The sequence below is a fragment of the Leopardus geoffroyi genome, chromosome A1 (genome assembly GCF_018350155.1).
Source record: "Leopardus geoffroyi isolate Oge1 chromosome A1, O.geoffroyi_Oge1_pat1.0, whole genome shotgun sequence".
In the NCBI taxonomy this organism is placed as follows: Eukaryota; Metazoa; Chordata; class Mammalia; order Carnivora; family Felidae; genus Leopardus; species Leopardus geoffroyi.
In genome coordinates, this window is record NC_059326.1 from 108,106,140 (window position 1) to 108,125,791 (window position 19,652).

At 40.2% G+C, this 19,652-nt stretch overlaps 1 protein-coding gene and 1 pseudogene across 3 annotated transcripts in view; one reads left to right on the forward strand and one right to left on the reverse strand.

Annotated features, from left to right (window-relative positions):
• The window catches only part of CDC42SE2 (CDC42 small effector 2), a 188,855-nt gene that overhangs the window by 61,269 nt on the left and 107,934 nt on the right, over positions 1 to 19,652 (forward strand). The window contains exon 1 of one of the 3 annotated variants that reach the window (XM_045487853.1): positions 7,694 to 7,800. The exons of the other annotated variants lie outside the window; for them this stretch is intronic. The gene's annotated coding sequence lies outside the window, so the exon portion shown is untranslated. Of the gene's footprint in view, positions 1 to 7,693; positions 7,801 to 19,652 lie in introns of those variants that run through there. 3 annotated transcript variants of the gene reach the window in all.
• Positions 8,162 to 19,652, reverse strand: part of LOC123579068 — a 43,979-nt pseudogene continuing 32,488 nt past the window's right edge.

Consider the following 19,652-nt stretch of genomic DNA (forward strand, 5'->3'; position numbering starts at 1 on the left):
CCTTTCTTTGTGAAAGCAACAAGTAGATCTCTGTGTTAGGTGGAATTATAACATTTCTGACCCATCAGTTTTAAGGGCAGTGGTGTCCAGACATTTTAAGGTATGTTGGAGCTTCCATGTCCCCTCTTGCTGAAGCCCTAGGAAACCATGGAGGTGGGAGTCCCACTGGTGCCTTCTGAATGTCTTCCTAACAGGTCACTGGGGCCAATTCTGCTGGTTCCTCTGAGCCAAAGAGCCTCCTCAAGGTGCAGGGAGTAGTCCCCTCCCCCCAGCACAGTGCAGACCTGTCTCTCTTGGAAACCTGCCTTTTGGACTCTTTCTTTCCCCACTCTCATATGCCAACCTGCCAATACTCAGCTCAAAATCCACTGTGGCTCTTGCTCTTCTTGGGAACTCCCCTTTAACGAAATGCCAATTACTGAGGTTTTGCTTGCCCAACTTTGTGCTCTCCTAAGTGACACATCCCCTTTCTCTTTATTGCTACTGTTGTTTACTTGAGAGGTTCCTTTTAGCTGACTCATATTTTTAACATTAACAAATGTATAGAGGAAACTTTTCTCACTATTATATGGGCAAGATCTGAATTACCTGCCATATATAAGTGTTCCCTGTAAGAAAAAAGAAACGGTAATTCTTAGTTACTGGTAGTCTCTAACCTGATGTAGCAGAATTATTCTCAAAAGGCTGCTTTCTTCTTCTCTGGTTGTCCCCAGGGGCATTTTTACTATAATTCCTAATGCTTTTTTTGTTTTATTTTTGTTTTGTTTCATATGGGGTTTTTGTTTTGAACTGAGGGGCCGTAATGCAGTTACAGTTGACTCTTGAACAACACGAGTTTGAACTGTGTGGGTCCACTTATGCACGGATTGTTTTCATTAAATGCAGTAGAGTACCATAATGTATTTCCCCTTCCTTCATCTTTTCTTAATAACATTTTCTTTTTTCCAGCTTACTTTATTGTAAGAATACAATGTAAATACATATATAAATACATATCACATACAAAATATGTGTTAATCAACCGTTTATGTTATAGGTAATGATGTGAAATGTTGCGTTTGGGAACGAATGGTCAAGAAAGAATTCTTGAGACGTCTTCGGTGCAAAAAAGGTGGTTCTATTAAAACGTGGGGACAGGACCCACGGGCAGAAAGAGCTGCACTGGGGTTGTGAGAAGTGGCTGATTATATATTTTCAAGTTGGAATGGTGTTAGGGATAGTGTAAGTCTCTAAGGAATTTGGAAGCAAGGTTTCCAGGACCTTGAGGGGCTAGCTGTTGTTAGAAGGTCATTTATTACTGTCTAGTAAAACCTTAGTCGTGAGACCCTTCACGTGTACATCATTGGGCCATATGTTTGAAGGATGATTGCCAACATATATATCTTGAGGGATGCCTGGGTGGCTCAGTTGGATAAACGTCTGACTTTGGCTCAGTTCATGATCTTGCAGTTTGTGGGTTTGAGCCTCGCGACAGGCTCTGGGCTGATGGCTCAGAGCCTGGAGTCTGCCTCAGATTCTGTCTCCCTCTCTTTCTGCCCCTTCCCCACTTATGCTCTCTCTCTCAAAAATAAACAAACATCAACACATATATATATGTTAATATCTATCTATCTATCTATCTATCTATCTATCTACATCTGGGGGTGGGGGTAGAGATAAAGGAAGTTTCCAAAGGGATTTTTATATGTTAAAGGAGATATACAGGATCCTGGAGGCTGGGATAATGTCAAGCTGAAGTTGCCTTTTGCCTTTAGCAAAGTATTAACAACGAGGCAGCTAATCTTCTTGAGGAAGGTCACTCTGTCTATCTCTAGTCCTTGTCACTGGGCTGTAAGATGTAAGGAAGTTAAATTTTTTTCTTTTGTCTTTGTTCTCCACATCAAGACTTCTTGTCAACAGTAGGCTATTAGTTCATTTTGGGGAGAATCAAAAGTTAAATGTGGATTTTCAAGTATGCCTCTAACCCCCGCGTTGTTCAAGGGTCAACTGTACATCTCAGGCTGTGTTGAAGATGCATGTGCCCCAAACTACCTCTCCCCATTCTCACCCCCTCCATCCCTGCTGCTGTTAAGCATATCACCTAAAATCATACCTCACACCACCAGAGGTATGCGATCCACAGTTTAGAAAACACTGGGATGTGACTCCCTCTTTTCCAGAGACCCACCTTGAATTCCTTCCCTCTAAGAAACCTTTTCTGACAATACAGACCTCAGTGATCTCCTCAACTACATTCATAAGGGTACTGTGTCTAATTATTCAAATGTTGCTGTGTGACATTTCATTAAGGACAAAGACCATGCTTTAGACTAAGTTTTCCCACAGCACTTGGTATGCTACCTGGCAAACAGCAGGCATTCAATGAATATTTGTGGTTTGATGATCAGCAAGGAGCAGCTCTGGGTAAAAGTGTGAAGCCAAGTTTGTCTCAGGTTCTTCTACCTTTGGCTGCTTCAGTCACAGAAAGGGCTATGGATTATGATCCTTCTCTGAATTGGTAAGGTTCCCTTTTCTCAGTAAGTTCCAGGTGGTTCCCAATTTTTCTCAGTCTCCCTAAGTCCCACTTCATGTGCTCTGTGTCTCATTATCTTGTTGACTATTAGCTAAGATATTTGGTGTTTGCTACTAGATCTTATGCAGCTTAGCTGTGTCTTATACAATTTTTTTGTATCTTCTATCACATCAAAGACAGACCATGGGTACATAATAGCTATTTATTGTATCAAGAAATGAATATGTGTTATATATTGTTTGTGTCTTGGAGTAGTTCTGTTATGTCTTTAGGAAAAAAATATGAAATCAGCAAACTAATCGATGTTAACACTGGTCAAGGGAATTTACTAAGTTTATTAACAAGTATGCAAATGCTCTGTGGTTTTGACTTGGAGTAATAAAAATGAGATCTTCCTTCTATCTCTCCCCCTTCATTTGGTCCACTTGGCCAATTCAAATGTTTCTTTCAAGGAGCAATGTAAGTCTTTAGAGCTTTACACACAACTGATGGTTCCTTCCCTGTATTCTGAGCGTGTCGTCATACGTACTTCTAGTTAGGGGTGACCACATAATTTATTGTCCAAACTTGGACACATTGAGAATGAAAGGAGGCACAAATAACTAGTAAGCCAGGATAAAATGTGTTCCTGACAAACCAGGAAGTATGGTTATACTACTTTGAAACTAGTTATTTGCTTACTGTATGTCATTGAACCGTAAACTGTTCTAAGTCTGAGCCTTATTTCTCTTAGCTTCCTTTGTTATCAAGCACTGTACCTGGCACATAGTGGTGGTAGAAGAAATGTGAGTGCCTCTTTAATAATGTTCACTTAATTGCATATTATACTATCTTGATGTAGAACTCAAACCATCCCATTTGGTGCCAATTATGAGCCATTTTCTCAGTATAAAAATATAGGGCAATGAGCTTAATTATATGCTTGCGTAATGATAATAGCTAGCATTTACCAGCACTTGGCATGTGTAAGGCCCAAGGCTAAGAACTTTGGTTGAGTTCTCTCGTGGATTTCTCACAGTGATTCTTGGAGGTAAGTACTACTATGGTCCCATTAAATTAGAAGAAAGGATGAGTTTAGAAAGATTAAGAACCTTGCTCAGGGTCATCCAGCTTATTTTGTAGTAGAGGTTGAACTACAGACTAAAGTGTAGACAATAGTGTAGTAGTAATATAGTGCAGTGTAGACTGTAGTCTCCTATATATGAGAAATAGCTGGTATCAAATTTTGGAAAGTAATTTAAAAATATTAATACCATACTTTTAGAAAAACTTCATGTGTTTACATGTTTAAAGGGATATGTATTTAACTAATTACAGACTGCAGAAACAAGTCAATGTGGCAGCTGTGAGGTCATGAGTAGTGATAGACAAACACATTCTTGCTGTTCTTTGCATTAACGTTTCCATTTGTTATGGCACAAATATACTGTTAGTTTTGTTGAGGTCATTTTCTTTTCTATGAACTACTAAGTGTGCAAAACAGTTCGTACTACAACAAAACTGTTGTAGTACAATGGTTGGGTTTATTTTAGCAGAGTTTTCAGTGTATGTTATGTAGATAAAGCATGAACAGTGTCTATTTTCTACCTGTTCTTTGGAGTAAGATTTTACTTGGTAACAATTTTAAGGACAGTAGAGATGCATCATAATATTAACTCTAATAAAATTATTTAGTATTATTGTAATTACCGGCCGTGTTTTGACATTGATGAAACACATTATCAGTGGTTTTTAAACAAAAGGAGTCCATTCAATTCTATAAAAAAAGCTAAACTATAAGGATAATTGTAGCTTTAAATTGTTTTAAATCATAAGAGATAAATACATACAGAGAATATGCTATAAATATAATACCAGATAATTACACACACAGACTTTCATACAGAAGGTATCTTTTAAGAATTGTATTCTTAATTGATTTTCTTTTTCTATTGACAAGAGGGATGTATGAATAGCTGTAGCAACTGAAATTAGATATTATCAGGGTAATCAATTGCATGTGATGTGTTATAAACATAATATGGGAAACTTGAAAATGAATGTTTACATAATGAATATTAACCTTTATGAATAAATGATAGGAAATGTTACTATTTAAGACATTCACACAAAATGATTACATTTGTGGGGTACCTGGCTGACCCAGTTGGAAGAGCATGGGACTTTTGATCTTAGGGTTATGAGTTTGAGCCCCACATGGGGTGTAGAGATTACTTAAATAAACAAAGCTCAAAAAAAAAAAAAACACCTACATTTGCTATAATTCAGGAATTTTCTGTTTTTTGTGTTTTTTTAGCATCCCACATTAAAAAAAAATTTTTTTTAATGTTTATTTTTGAGACAGAGAGAGACGGAGTGTGAGCAGGAGAGGGGCAGAGAGAGAGGGAGACAGAATCCAAAGCAGGCTCCAGGCTCTGAGCTGTCAGCACAGAGCCCGATGCGGGGGCTCAAATTCACGAACCGTGAGATCACGACCTGCGCCGAAGTCGGACACTTAACTGACTGAGCCACCCAGGCGCCCCTAGCATCCCACATTTTAAAAAATTTTTGAGATAATTATAGATTCACATGCAGTTAGAGGAATTTCCTGGTTTTTTGTCCTGGGAAATTTTTAGAATTAATATGCCTTTGAATTTCAGGCCAGAAAGCTTTCTCTAGCATAACAAGTTATTCCTACTTAATGAAATAGGATACCAGTATATCAGTGGGTAGAAAAACTGCATTAAATGGCAAGTTTTCACTGCACTCAGGTAACTACGAAAAAAAATGCTTAAATTATAATGTAGATAAGGATCTATGGTTAGCTGAGAAATTGGGACAAGAGTGAGTTTAAAAAAAACTGGGTTATTTTTTTTTTCTTTGAGCTTTTTATTATTTCGGGATTTAAAAATCTTTTTTTTCACTTACTTTAGGCAGTGGAATACATCAGCTGAACAAAACAAAATTTCATCTTGTATTGGAGAAGATGGCCTTTAAAAGATAATCATACAGCGCACCTGTGTGGCTCATTCGGTTGAGCATCGCACTCTTGGGTTCGGCTCAGGTCATGATCTCATCCTTTGTGAGTTGAGCCTGGCATTGGGCTCTGTGCTGACAGTGAGAACCTGTTTGGGATTCTCTCTCTCCCTCTCTCTCTGCCCCTTCCCTGCTCACTCTCTCTCTCTCAAAATAAATAAATACACTTAAAAATATATTAAAAATAAATAAAAAAATAAACTGTCATGGAAAGAAAAGAAAAAGAGCAAGTTAGGAAGGAATGAGAGTTGGGGTTGGGGCAGTTGCAATATATTTTATTTTTTAACATTTATTTATTTTAGAGAGAGAGAGAGTGCTAGCAGGGGATGGGCAGAGAGAGAGAGGGAGACACAGAATGTGAAGCAGGCTCTAGGCTCTGAGCTCTCAGCACATGGCCCCATGCAGGGCTCAAACTCACAAAACCCATGGTCATGGCCTGAGTGGTTGTGGGAGGCTTGTCCAACTGAGCCACACAGGCACCCTGGGGCGGTTGCAATTTTAAATAGCATGGTCAGGCTAAGCATCACAGTTAGGGTGAGATTTGAGCAAGGAGTTAAAAGAGGGAAAGTAGACACAGGAAAAATGTTCCCAGAGAAGGAATGACTCTGGCAAAGGCCCTAAGTAGTAGTCTGTCAGGAACATTCAAGCAACAAAGGATGGAGGATGGTTGGAGCTGGAGTGGGAGAGGTGAGGGGCAAAGGCAAACCAAGGGCTTTGTAGGTCGCCATAAAGACCTTAGCTTTTACGGACAGTGAAAGAGAGCTACTGGAAGATTTTGACCAGATAAGCCAGGAAATGACTTTTAAGAGAGTATTCTTTTTTGAAGTGTTTATTTATTTTTGAGAGAGAGAGAGAGAGAGAGAGAGAGAGAGAGAATAAACATGGGAGAGGCAGGGAGTGGGGGGGGGCGGGGGGTGGTGGTGACAGAAGATCCAAAGCAGGCTCCACGTGGACAGCAGAGAGCCTAGTGCTGGGCTGGAAGTCACAAACTCCAAGATCAGGACCTGAGCCAAAGTGGTATGCTTAACCCACTGAGCCACACGGGCATCCCAAGAGAGTATTCTTTATTCTGGTTGTTGTTCTGACAAGGGACTGAGTGAATGGTGGGCAGGGAGACCATTTAGCAGGCCACTGAAGTATGATCCAGACAAGAGAAAATGGAAATAATGCAGGTGATGAGCAGTCTAATTCTGATTCATTTTGAGGGTACAACTAGCAGGCTTGCTCGAAGGCTTGGAGGTGAAGATGAGAGAAGGAAAGGAGCCAAGGACTCCACAAAGTATTTGTTCGGAGCAACTAGCTAGAAGGACCGTGGCTAGGTCTTGAACTGCTTTTTGAGCAAGGGAGAATTACACATTTAGAAAAAAACCCACTAATATTGCACGAATATAATCCATCTAGGTGGAGAAGACGTGTGTATTATATGATATTCCAAGTGCGGTAGGCCTGAAAAGTTATTGTAGTCATTTTGGTGGAATGTTGGCTGCTAGATGGGCACTCTTAGGTGTGTCTGATTTCTGGGGTATATAAAATGTACAGCTAAATAAGACTCAGAGATCCAGGACACGAGTACGTTCACACTTTTCAAATGTCAGGTGGAAGTTCTAGGCCGTAAAAGCCAGTTAGTTGATGACAGATTCAACGATTCCGACGTTAAGAAAAAGCTGTGGTCCAGGGATTTGATTTCGGGGTATCTGTCTCTCGAACACTTCCAACCGACAAGCGGTGCCAAGGCTCAGCGCCGACCCCGGCCAGCCTGGCAGCGCTCGCGGTCGCACTTCGAGTGCAGGCACCTCCCCTCCGCGCGGTCCAGGGAGGGGGCGCGAGCCACCGTTGCCAGTCCCCCGGCGCAGGGCGAGGAGGGGCTGTCGTCCGCTCCCACCCAGACCTGGTCGCCATCTTCCGGCACGTCCTTTCCCGCGCGGGCTCCAGCCCCCGCTCTCGGCCCTTGTCTGTCCTTGGAAGGGGCTTCCCAACGCGCGCAGCTGCTGGCGCTGCGCGTCGTGGGGGTCGCGGGGCTGAGTCCAACGCCCAGGCGGGGCAAGGGGTGGGGCCGGCGCGGCGGCAGCTGCGCGGCGGCGCAGTCTTCCCTCGCTCCTGGGAGCGCGCGCCGCCTCTCGCTCCGCCCGCGCGCGAGCCTGGGCGGGGAGGGAGGGGCCAGGAAGCGGCGAGCGCGCCGGGGAGCGCAGCTGCGGGCGTGGGGGTGGCAGGAGCCGCGGAGCCGGCACCGAGAGCGGCTGCGGCCGGAGCGGGCGGCAGAGACAAAGGCGACGGTGAGTGCAGCGCCGGTCCGGGGCGAGCGCCGGCTACCACCCCTCGCCCTCGCGGCCTCCTGGGCGGGGGCCCGCAGCCTCGAACCCCCGTCGCCACGGGCTCGGTGGGGAGCGCGGCCCGGCCCTACCCCCCGCGCGCTGCGGGTTGTGGGCTGAGCCTGCGGCTCCATTTTCAGGTCTGGGCGAGGTCTTCCTGCGGACCCTGCCTTTGGTTTTTCTTCCCTTTCCTTCTGAGAAATGGTTACATGCTCAGTTCAAAATTCACGACAGGCGGGGGGCTGAGGGAGCCAACCGCCCGCCTGATGTAAAATGGAAATGAAAAGACCCCCCGCCCTCCCCCCCAACTTTGCAGGTCTGGGAGTCAGGAGGAAGGCGCGAGGGGGTGGGCGGAGAAGGTCGGGGTCTTCCAGGTGAGAGTTGGGGGGGGCGGGGAGCCCCCCCAGCCTCCGGAGCCCCGACTCTCGCCTGAGGCGTGCGGCGCGTTCAGCCCGCGTGTCTCGCCGCGGTTCTCTTTGGGCCCCGGAGAGAAAGCCCTGACTGACCACCTCCTCGGAGAAGCTCGTGTTACTCTTACAGGTTGTCTTACCGAGCGCTTGCTGCTTTAGTTGTGATTTTTAGTAACGGGTGTGGTAGGTAGCGGCTCGCTGATGCCGCATTCAGAGCTGAAAAGGAGCCCCGATGGCCTGACTTCATGTGTACTTGAAACAACATTGGGATTTCTCTTTAGCTGCTGTAACTGTAGATGATAAGCTTCTGTACGGGAATTTGGTGCTGAGGTTCAGTTCACAGAATTGACACATTTTGTTAAGGTGCCTGGCTTATAGTAGGTGCTCAGTAAAGTAAGTATTTGAATGAATGAGCGAATCTTGAAACCTCGAAACTGATTTCAGAGCTAGTAAAATTTAGGAATACAACCCTCTTGACTCGAGGAAAAACCGTTGGCAGACAACATGTAGTTTTTCTTTACATTCGTGTTTCTTGCTTTTACCCAACGTATACATAGTGTTGATAATCAGTTTTCCACGTTACAAGTGTAGAAAATATGGTTGAAATGTGGAAGTTTTCATTTTGAGGGAAGTTGGTAGACATTTTCTGTTATTTAAAAACAAGTGCTATTTCTGATTTTCTTCTGAAAGAGCGAAGAAATTAAAGAAGTGGATTGTATTTTGTTTTTTTGAGACCCCCCCCCCCCACATTCTCTTTCCTTACGAATAAATGAAGTTTATGGGCTTTGTGGGGGACCGTGGTGGCCTGGTCTTAAGTTGCTTTTTGATCTAGAGGGAACTCTAAAGTTAAGGGGAAAGGAAAACTAATGTTGCACCAATCAAACCCTATTCAACCGGTATTCATTAAGCACCCATTATGTACTAGCACCTGAGTTGGTTGCTGAGTTTCTAGAAGCAAACGGAACCCACAATTATGGCTTTAACCTGAGCGTGAAGTTCTTTCCTCATGATCGATGTTGCAAGTTGGGACTGTCTTGTACCCCTGCTGCCTACTTAAAGTTGGGAAAGATGGCAGGTGGAGTGCAGGAAGTGTAGATCCCTAACAGTCTGTTTAATGGTTAATAAGTAACTTCATGGGGCTGAGACAATGAATTTCCATATTGTCTGTTTAATAAAAGCAATCTACATTTTAAAATGAAGGGAGGAAGACATTTAACACCCTAGTATTTTTATTTTCTCCTTCTTCCCCACTGGATAAATTTGGTACAGTGTATGTATTGAAGAGTAATGTACTTGTGGTTGTTTTCTGTAAGTAATCTTTGCTATACAGCATTTTCTATTTTTAAAAATCTCCAAGGAAAAACAGTGGATTCCTTTTCTACAAGAAATGTTTTCAGTAAAGCACCTATTCAGAAGTTTGATTTGACCTTGTAGCCACCATTTGCAAATAAATGCAGTATTGACTTGATCATGCTGAAAAGGGAAGGACTATTAGTAATAATTCATGGTTCCATGTTTAGGCTTTTCTATCTAGTATTGCGACCGTGATGAAACTGATTACTAAAAAAGAGAATGCTATTTGTAGTATTGAATTTATTCTGAATGTAAGGTTGCATTGCCTCTTTTTGCCTTATACATAGGATTAAAAAAACCAGTGCTTAGGTAAAAAAATTTTGTTAATGTTTATTTATTTTTCAGAGACAGAGACAGAGTGTGAGCAGGGGAGGGGCAGAGAGAGAGGGGGACACAGAATCCGAAGCAGGCTCCTGGCTCTGAGCTGTCAGCACAGAGCTGGACTTGGGGTGGGGGGCGGGGCTCTAACCCATGAGCTGTGAGATCATGACCTGAGCCAAAGTCGGGTGCCTAACTGACTGAGCCACTCAGGTGCTCCAAAACAGTGCTTATTTTATTTGGCCTCATCAGAAGGCCAAATCGTTGTGTTCCAAAGTCAGTTTAGATTATTACAAAATAATGTAGGATAATAATTTTTTTATAGATAACATTTCATTTTAGGTGGACCCTTTTGACTTGTTAACACCTTACATTGCACATTGTTGGAAAAAAATACGTACCTTCATATAGAGCTTTCAGATTTTTAGATTTATGGCTACTTTTTGTCGCTGTGCTGGGGAGTAATATGGAAAGTAATTCCTTAATTTTTAGTTGTAGAGGGTTATGATAGTTTTTCTTTAAATGTATGTTTCTAGTAGGAAGAGTTACTTTGACAATATACTGCTGATAGTCTGGTGCTGATAAGAAACCTAACAGTGGATGCTAATAGTGATGTTTAAAAAAAGTGTAAACAAGGGGTGCCTGGGTGGCCCAGCCAGGTGAGTGTCTCTTGATTTGGGCTTAGGTCAGGATCCCAGAGTCATGGGATTGAGCTTCCAATAGGGCTTTGCACTGGGTGTGGAGCCTGCTTGAGATCCCCCGCCTTCTCCCCACACACACCCTCCCCACCCCTCCCTCCCTTGTCCCCCTCTCTAATAAGGAAAAAAATATTTTGAAAGTGTATGCAAGCTGTGATATGTTGAATAAAAAGTGCTTGGTGTATTTTGTTTGGAAACGAACTTCCTCATCAGAGTTCCTGATAGTTAAGAGTATTGAGACATTTTATCGCTTATTGGCCTTTTGGCTAAGATAAGTGAAGAGTATTGAGACATTTTAATTTTTTTTTTTTTTTAAGAAATAACCCATAATGACTAGGTTTTTATATCTTAAAAAAAATAATGTGTTTTCAAAGTATTATTACTACTTGGGAGGATTTTATAGTGTTTTGAGTCTAAATAAATTCCAGAACCTTACCATTTTATAATTGTTGGAGTATTTGAAATGTTGATGCTTTCTTTCTCAGGGTATGTGTATTATTTCAGGATGGGAGTAGGAAGTTTGTTGATTTGTAAAGTTTTTTTGGGACCCTTGAGAGTGCTATACAAAGTGTTTCCTTTGTCAGATATAATTAATAGTGATTAAGAATGATGCTGACAGGGGCGCCGGGGTGGCTCAGTCGGTTGAGCGTCTGACTTCACCTCAGGTCATGATCTCATGGTTTGTGAGTTCTAGCCCCCCGTTGGGCTCTGAGCTGTCAGCACTGAAGAGCCTGCTTCAGATTCTGTGTCTCTGTCTCTCTGTCTCTCTCTCCCTCCCTCTCTCTCCCTCCCTCTCTCTCCCTCTCTCTCTCTGCCCCTTCCCCACTCACACTCTGTGTCCTTCAAAAGTAAATATTAAAAAAAAATTTTTTTAAAAATGATGCTGATAAAAAGCATATTATAGCTGTTCTCGAATTTGTGTAGATTAAGAAAGTATCAAGTTTTTTCTCACAATTGGAAATGCATATTGGTATTCATCTGTTACAATGTTCTTAATCTCCATTCCCATGAAATATTTTAACATTTTATTGAATATTAAATGATTGTGATGTTTTAGATCTGTCATGGAGGGGGAACATTATGGGTTCCCTGTGCATTCTGGAGAAGAAAGATGTGAAATGTGTGCTTATCCTTCCTTAGTTCCTAGTTAGGTGAGGGGATTTATTCTGGGTTTTTTGCATACCATGTGGAGAAACTTGGAATTTAGCGTATTAATAATTAACTTTATGTGTCCTCGTACCTCACTTCAAAGCTTAAGAATACTTGAACATTTCTATAATACTAACAAATAATGAACAGAGCAGGATTTAGCTGAAAGAGTTGTAGGCTCCCATCCAAAGGGAGTTCTGAACTGCAAGCCAAAAGACTTGGTAATAAGCTGTCTTTATCAAGACACCATAAAATACCTGCAAATGCATTTTAGTCACAATGGATTGTAGTAAAACAAACCTCCCTTTTTCTTAGAAAGCCTTAGATAATTTCATATTAAATTTAGGTGTCTTTGAAAATGACTAAGCCATGAGTGCTGATATTTTCATTTTCTCTCTTTCCCAGTTACAAATTCATGCTAAGATTTCCAGTTGAATCTTTATGATTGAATTATTATAGGCATCTTTCAGTAAAACAACTTAGTAAAATAATTTTGTTTCATTTAGCTTAATATTCTCCCACTTTTTGCTTAATAAAGCAATTGAGCATTGAGTATATTATGTATATTGAGCAATTGAGTATATTTTGCACTTACATATAGCGGGAACCCATGGATATTTGTGGAATTGTTATGTGTAGTGGATGGGATTTGATAAAGTTTACGCAGAAAACAACTCTCTCACCCTATACCTTTAAACTGTCCCTGTAGATTAAGGATTTCCCTGCCTGTGGATGAGCTTTTAGGAAGATCAGATAGCTTTTCTAGTCACTTTTAGATAATAAAAATTCTTGTGCTCCTTTGTCAGTAATAGTCTTATTTTGTTGTTAGAAGGCACAGTTCAGTATAATATTCATTGTTAAAACTCTTAATTTAGAGCTTTTCTAGCTCAGAACTTCTTGAGATCTAGAAGCCTGCTTTGGGGCAGGAGTCCTGGTAGGTGTCTCTTATTTTACCATTACCTTTTTAAAATGCTGTCCAATTCACCTGTCCAGGGTCCAGCTCATTGAGGAAAGGGGATTGGGGGGAAAGGTATGATTTTAACATGGCTCATCCCGTTATGATCTGACTTTGGTGCCTTCTGAATTGGGCAGTTGTTCAAAGTGGACCCTTTCTTCAGAAGTGCTGGAAATGGGTTTTTTGGGGATTCCATGTCTGGGAATCTTCTACCTACAATTTTTGTGATACAATTTTTCTATTACATTCTCTTCACCTTCCAGTTGGCCTCATCTGCAGGCTCACTATGTCCAAGGAGAGGTTTTGCTTTAGTATTAAAGTAATTCTAGAACTTTTTAACTAGACCCACCCTTAGTTTATTAAGGTTATTTCATACGACTCAGTTTGAGGCATTCCACCAGGACCCCAACATTGTACCTTTCCAGCTTCTTCTGTAAATTATCCCCACTTAAACAGTACTTCTGTGTCTGGGACCTATAGCCCATTGCTGCCACCACCTTTTTTTACTGTCACAAGTACCCCTTCTGCCATGTCCATGCTTTGAATCCATGGTCCGTGTTACAGTTTCTACCTTTTGTACACCCTCATTTCCCTATAGCACTTCTTCACTGTACTCCTCTCGCCATTTGCCTCTCTTCCCCCAATTCAGTGCTGCATCTAGTCCATCCTGTATGTCACCTTGAGTGTAGCTTGAGGAAAACAACACTGCTGACCTGGTCTCCTGGTAAATTCATGACCAGTGACCAGACCTAAGGAGGGCCCTTCATGCTGCCTACAGTTCTGTAATTGTAGTACATTTCCCCGGTTGAATCACTCTCCCACTTCCCCTCAATGACCATTTTACATCTTTCCTGAAAACTTCAGCACTTCTTTTCATTTTCAGCCAATGACATTACTTCTTGTATATTAAAAATGAAAGCAATCAGAAGAAAAGTTTTGCCTCTCTACCTACACTGTCTGGATTTTGTATTATGCTATGACCATGGCCTCTATTCTTCTGCCCTTGGTTCTATCCCCTGCTGTCAAGGACATTGCATTGCCTCTGTATTCATACCAGTCTCCTGCCTGCCAATGAGTTGCGTCATCACTGCTTCCCATTTTTACTGGATCATTCCTGTTGGTGTAGAGATATGCTGAAATATATCCCATCTTTAAAAAAAACAAACAAACCTCCCTCAACACCACACTTTTCTTCAGGTGCTGTTTTCTGTATGAGTTTTTTGTGGTCATCAGTGCTATCTCTTTTGGATCCATTACCTTCGGGTTTTTTTCTTTTTTACTCTACTCTTGTTGAGATTCCTAATGACCTCCTTGCTGATACATTCCCTAGTCACTTCTCAGTCTTAATCCTTTTGGTTGTAGTAGCAGCAGCATTTGACATGGTTGATAATTTTCTTATCTTTGAAACCTTTTTTCCTTTTGTTTCTGGGACACTACTCCTTATATTCAGTTTCTTTTGCTGGTTCTGTTTTGTTGCCCCAACTTCTAAAAAATAAGGCAGTATCCCAGAGCTCTATGTTTAAACCTCTTCTATATTTATATGTAGTGTTTGTAATCTCATCCTATCCTCTAGCTAGAATTATCAGATATTTCAAACTAAAAATGTTACCTTCAGCTTCTCTTTCCTAACCTCCAGACATGTGTACCCAACTGCCAAGTCAACATTCCCAAGTAAATATCCCACATTTAATAAGTCAAAACTGAACCCCTCATCCTTCTTGCTCTCCCACCCCAATGATTATTCCTATTCCAGTCTCCCTTGTCTTATTAGGTGATAACTCCTTCCTTCTTTCAGTTTTTCTGGCTGAAACCTTATAGAAATTCTTGACTCCTCTTTCTCATACTCCCACTTCTGATTCAAAATAATGTATAACGAAAGTATGTCCTGTATTTATCTTAAAATCTACTGTAAGTCTGAATACAACCATAACTTGGTATCTTCACCTGCTGCTTCTCTCTCTAAGCCACCATTATCTCCTGCCTGTCTTATTTTAGTTGTCTCCTTCCTGGTCTCTTTGCTGCTTCTCTGCTTTTCTGAACACAGTAACCAGAGTGATCTTTTTGAAATGAAAGTTTGATTATTTCACTTATATCTTTAAACCCTTCAGTGGCTTTCCTTAATCAGAGTAAAAGCCAGAATACAACAGGGCCTACAGGGCCCTCCATAATCTGTGCCTCCAGCCTCTCTAATGACATGTCCTACTCGTTTCTCCTTGGTTTACTCCACACCAGGTACGTAGGCCTCCTTGGAACTTTGTTAAACCTGCCAAGCACAGTTTTGCTTTAGAGTTTTGCTCTTTCCTTGGGGAAAGAGCTTTCTTTTCATTAAAGGATCCTCAGTATAATGACTCGCACTGGATGAGCATTCACATTTGCTAAATGAGCGGCCACTTAACTCGTTATTCAGGTCTTTGATAACAACTTTTATGTATGTTTCTATAACTAAAACTATTTTGACTAAAAATTTTTCACCTAAAACTATAAAGTCCTGTAAAAATTACATAAAGACATTTAGATACAAGAGGAAAAACTGTGTTCAAATCACTTTTTGTATATGGAAAGTGAAAATACACAGGAAAATGGTAAGGGACAGAGGAGGTAGGAAAGGAACAGAGAGGGTAAGGTAAATGGAATAAAGAGAAGGAAAGCCTGATTTGGAAGTAGGGTGACAAACTACTTTTGGCTTGCCGCATACTTCTTTTGGGCTGTTTCTTGAATTCTGAATGTTGGTGATTTACATGGGCTTACTAGGTTCTTCAGGTTGGGCTATATTTTGCCTTTCTTTTATCAGTGACATTGGTTCAAGTGAGATTGGGAGCCAAAATGTAGTTGCTTGTCTATTACCAAACTCCTTTTGTTAAAGAAAACTATGATCAAGAATGTGGCTTACCTGACATTTACTTAGCATTTCTTAATTTTTTTTGTAGAGAGGTCAAAAAGAGGTCTCATAGTTTTAGAGCTTTTCACTGTACAAAAATTTATGAGTATGCCTTGTCCTCTTGGTATTGCACTGCCTATTTACCACCCCCTCGAAAAAGGGGGGAGAACTGTAAGTAAGTAGCCTTATTGTAGTTCTTTGGTAAGCTAGCAGTTAGCTACATTAGTGTGCACAATTTTATTGAATAATATCTATAAACATATTTGTGCTCTTTAGTGAAAAATACTTGAATGTATTTAAATGAATTTTTAAAGCTGCAATTTAATATTTAAGTAGGAAATGGGAGTGTGAGGGAAGTTAACAATAATGTAAACTTTAAGTATTTCATTATGCTGGGACAAGATTTTTAAAAAATCTTTTTAAAGTCAGTTAATTAGTTAATTTTGAAGATTATCTTTTAAAATAATCTCTACACCCAATGTGTGGCTCGAGTACACAACCCTGAGACCGAGAGTCACACGCTCCACTGATTAAGCCAGCCAGGTGCCCCTAAAATTTATTTATTTTTAAACTCTTTTTTTTCTGAGTTATAAGTCTCATTTCCTGTTGATTAAAAAAAAATCCTTTAAATAAATTGTTAAAATAGGTGACTTAGAAGTTTCTAAATGAATAACTTTTTATGCATTAGGCGTACATTATTCTCCATAAACCAGTCTAAACATTTCTCCATTTTTATGTAATATGCAGTAATTTGACTTGATTGACTTGTCTGATGGACTTTCATGTTGCCATAATGTGAACTTAATTTTCATGGCCAAAGAGGTATGGGTATGTATGTGTTGGTATGTATCTGTACTTGTTGTAATACACAGATGTAATATAAACGTGTATATGCTGGATATTTTAACTTCTATTCAATTATATCTATAAATCAGATTTGGTATATTTTCTTTCATATAAATAGGAAATTAAAATATAAAAATTTTCATACTAAACCTGTGACATTATAAAAAGTAAATAAAACGTGACACAGTTTTTTAAAAGTTTATTGTAAAGTTGATTCTGGATGACATACTAACAAGTGTTTGCCTACAGTTTTGAATTTAACCGTTCTATTTTGTAGACTGATTACATAGTCTTCATTAGAATTTGACATTGGCCTACCTGAATTCATATGTTAGCATTTCGTATTTGAAATACCCATCTTGGATTAATAAGATCATTATTTCTGAAGCGATATGTAGTCAAATCTCTAAGTTTATTTTTAGGTGTATTCATAGTTGGAGGCCTACTATGGCCTGCTTTAACTTGATATTGTTCTAGGTGGATTGTGAAGTAACCAAAATGATAATATTGAGAAAAGTGAATATAAATAATACGCTGTGAACCGAGTCTCATAAAGGGTTGTTAAAGTATGCATTCATTCATTCATAGAACAGCTTTTTCAAAGTACTCTTCCCCATCTGTTCAGAATAAAATACAAACCGTACTCAGGAAATACAAGCTCACTCACATTCTGTTTATATAACACAGATTTGACAACCTCTCAGAGTAGCTCACCTTTCCTTATCATAAGCCTTTAGCCACAAATTAATTCCTCAAACATGCCTTGCTTGTTCTTGCGTAGGGCTTTAAAAAAATGTTTAAAAATGTTTATTTTTGAGACAGAGAGAGACAGAAAGAGACAGTGTGAGTGGGGAAAGGGCGGAGGGAGAGGGAGACACAGAATCTGAAGCAGGCTCCAGGCTCTGAGCTATTAGCACAGAGCCTGACCTGGGGCTCGAACTCAACAAACCTTGAGATCATGCCCTGAGCCAAAACTTAACCTACTGAGCCACCCAGGCACCTCAGGGATTTCTTTATACTAGTTGTTTCCTGTGCCCTTTTGAAATGATGGTTCCCAGATCTTTGTAAGGCTGGCCTCTTATCTTTAAGATCTCAGCTTAAATATCACCTCATTTCCTCACCACTCAGTTTAAAATAACACCCTCCCATCACTGTTCTACACTACCGCATTCTTCAGACCTTAAGATAATATATTTTTAATTTTTTTATTGTGTCCTAAAATCGATTATAACTTTATGAGAGCAAGGAGCTCCTTTTTCTTGTTCCTTGCTGTCAAAGTGCTCAGGCACTAGATAAGTGTTTAGTAAAAAAGTATTGAATGAATAAAATGAGAAAAAAAAAAAATTAAAAAAAAAAAAAAAAAAAAAGGGCTGCCTGGGTGGCGCAGTCGGTTGGGCGTCTGACTTCGGCCAGGTCACGATCTCGCGGTCCGTGAGTTCGAGCCCCGCGTCGGGCTCTGTGCTGGCAGCTCGGAGCCTGGAGCCTGCTTCCGATTCTGTGTCTCCCTCTCTCTGACCCTCCCCCGTTCATGCTCTGTCTCTCTCTGTCCCAAAGGTGGATGAACGTTGAAAAAAAAAAAAATTAAAAAAAAAAAAAAAAATGAGGTACCAGCCTCATCTATTCTTTATTGTGAATGGATTTCAGTGCACTGATATCTTAAAGTGTCAAAAATGTATTCCTTCTAATGTAGGGAAGTAGGAAACAGAATTATTCAGGTAAAAGCCTGATTTAAGGAAAGGATGAGAAAATTTACGAACTGTGCTGATGATGCTTAGATGAGAGTATTAGGAAAAACTAATGGTGTGTTGGAGCTGGTGAGCTGATCTTGTGCATCTCTCCAGCTCCGTGTTCAGTGATGACATGGTGGCAGCTCGAAACTGGCTGTGGACTCTACAACATGGTAGTCTGCAAAAGGTACAAATCAGGACCTTTTTTCCAGAGAAGTGGTTGTTAAATATTTATCAGCAGACCACTGGGTAGAACTATATGAAATTGTTTTTATGAATAAAAATGCTTGAATATTGACAATGTCTTGTGGTTTAAACTAGTTGAGTTACTTATTTCGGCTTAAAGATAATTTCTTCATTGTAGTCAGGAAGTCAGTTCAGTCATGGGTTTACCTCAGAGCTGTAAGTTTTTTGTTCTTCAAAATTATATTCCCTTAACATCTGACGATGATTCGTAGATTCTTTTAATGTGTAAAAACTATTTGTATGTCTGTTTATCAGTTGTTTAACTGCATACTTAATTTTAACTAGTTCCAGGCACATAAGACCTTGAGATGCCTCTGAAGGTGTTTTTGTTTTTGCTACTGAGTTGCTATGTTCATTGTAAGGTGTTCTTTTTCTGGTGAAGAACTGAGCCGATTCAATTTGAGTCATAAATTAGTAGGTAACTTTTATTTTAAAATTTGCTTTTCAGAAAGATTGACATAAATACATCTGAGTTCAGTGTTTTGTGTTTTGTTCGTTACCCCCCCCCCCCCCCCCGCCTTTTTGTGTTCACCTTTTGCCTATTATCCTCTAAGTGCTTGCCTGCTGTCTCTGATAATTTACTTCTTGCTACTCTGATTTCTTCTGTGAATCTTTAAATCAACAAAATGATGTTTTCCTGTTTCTCAGGTTTCAGTAGTCTTTGTCTTTTGTCTTTTCCTCTGATCACCTGGATGTTCCAAACTGTTTTCCTCCCTCATCTCACCGTTTCCCCTCCCCCCCACCATAAGGTTAGTTTCTTATAGGCACCTATCTTAGGAAATTTATTTAAAATTTTCCTGACGAGTTTCATTTAAAAATTGAACTTTGTCGACCTACTGACGGTTTTTGAGCGACATTTGCCTTTACGTTAATAAGTGGATTTTCATTGGTGATAATGAATTAAAATATGGCACCTATATTTCTTATCATTTAACTCAGGATCTGTCTCTTATGCACAAGCACTAAAAAAATAACTTATATTTGATGCAGAGAATCAGAGTATATATATATATGTTAAAAAACCCACACGTCCATAATTCTGTCACAGTAAGATCACCACTGGTAATGTTTTGTTGAATGTCCTTTTAGGCAAATTGATTAGCAAATGTTTTTTCACTTAGTAAACAATTTAGCAAATACTGTGATCATAAAGGCATTACTTTTATTACTTTAGTTTGAAAGGATCTCATTGAAAAGTGAAAATTTTGTTTGACAGTGGGTAAAGCTGTAAGTAAA